The following is a 1728-nucleotide window of genomic DNA, read 5'->3' as shown; positions in this document are numbered from 1 at the left end:
ACAGGGATCGAGTTGGTGGACATCTCCATGTCCAAAATGATAAAATCAACAGGGAAATGGAAGTCTCCCACCTTGACTACCACATCTCAGGGTTACTTAAGAGATCAATCAGCAAGGCATATGGAAACCGAGGTGGGCTGCAACACTCCTAGGTTAAGTTTCTGATAGGCCGAGTATGAAAGGATGCTCACACTAGCTCCTAAATCTAGAAAGGCCCCATCAATGGTGTAATTACAAATTATGCACGAGATAGTAGGTGAGCCTGGGTATTTTAGTTTAGGAACAAGGTGCTTTAGTATTATGGAACTCATATGATCAGCCTGCTTAACCAAACCATCCATGTGCACCCTTGATTCTGTCTCTTGCGTTGACAAGTCCCTTCGAAACTTTATGAACGCAGGCGATTGTTTCATGTCATCAAGGAGAGGCTTCTTTATTCTCGCATATTTAAACATGTTCTAGATGGACTCGGTGGAAGCCTTTTTCCTAAATATAGAGGGTGCAAGTGGGGCTTCTCATTAGGTGACTGAGAAAAGCCCTGTGGGGGGTGGGGTGAAATGAGGTGTGGTCCTTCTGGTGGTAGGTGTGGTATTTAATGATCTTTGCACCCGACTAGAGGAAGAAAGAGTGCATGAATCCATGTTGGGTGCCTCTAATTTTTCATCAAGGATCTCACCCGTGCTCAGCTACTCCTTAACTTGTTTAGGTGTTAGCCTGCCATTTTGAAATTTGGTTACTGCCTGGGCCTGCTCAAAGTATGATGAGGGTCCAACGTCTAGTTCACATTCTACCCCATATTGTCCGTTCGGATTTATTATTGGCTAACTTGGTAACTTACCCTCATCCCTCTGACTTAAAGTAGCGGCTAATTGTCCCATGGTGGTTTCTAGCTTGGTGATAGATTGGGAGTGGGAATGAAGGAGATGCCGGCCCATTTGACGGTCAGCTTTGATTCGCTTAAGGGCTGTCAACACCGTCTCCTGAAATGAATCATATTTGGATTGAAGTGGAGGCAGATGCTAAATGATTGAAGGTCTAGGGGCTGAGTTCGAATGATTTTGGAAATTTTGATATGGGTGCGGAGGCACAACATTAGGGTTTTGTTGAGGTCTTTGGCTTTGAAAACCTGGAGCTTACACCCTCTAGGAGAAGTTAGGATGTTGTTTCCACTCGGGATTGTAGGTATTCGAATGACGGCTTATCATACCAATTGTGAGTGGCCTTTACATCCTCCTGCACAAGCTCAGACTGGGAATGTGCGTGAGGGCAATTTAACATGTATGGGAAGGGTCGGATCAAATTGCACAAACCTCTGTACACACTGTTGTCTACGATCCTAAGGACAGGCATTGATCTAACTTTTTGGATATTACATGCAAGGTAGTGGCTAGGTCTTGGCTAGTGGAAAACTCATAAATTCCTTTTGGTTTAGAATTTGATGGAGTAGGTAATCTACGAGTAGCAGCCATGTGCTATTGAGAATTTTCCACCAGATTATCGAAGAGAATCCAGGCCTCATTCTCATGCTTAGTGAGAAAGTGCCTCTGCACGACGCATCAACCATAGATCTATCTCTCTCAGCCAACCCTTCATATAAAGTTTGGACTAATTGTCACTTGGGGACTTGGTGATGTGGGCACTTACGGAGCAAGTACCTAAAGCGCTCCCAAGTCTCGAAAAAGAGTTCCCCATTCATTTGTGAGAAACTTGTGATGGCTCTCTGAAACT

At 44.4% G+C, this 1728-nt stretch overlaps 1 non-coding gene across 1 annotated transcript; it reads left to right on the top strand.

Annotated features, from left to right (window-relative positions):
* Window positions 1-1622: 1622 nt before the first annotated feature.
* Window positions 1623-1728, top strand: LOC131149979 (small nucleolar RNA R71). The gene has a single exon (XR_009135367.1). It is a non-coding gene; the product is annotated as a small nucleolar RNA R71 (small nucleolar RNA).

The sequence above is a fragment of the Malania oleifera genome, chromosome 2 (assembly GCF_029873635.1).
Source record: "Malania oleifera isolate guangnan ecotype guangnan chromosome 2, ASM2987363v1, whole genome shotgun sequence".
NCBI lineage: Eukaryota > Viridiplantae > Streptophyta > Magnoliopsida > Santalales > Ximeniaceae > Malania > Malania oleifera.
The sequence above is the reverse complement of the archived record's forward strand: the minus strand, read 5'-3'. Positions and strand labels throughout refer to the sequence as shown.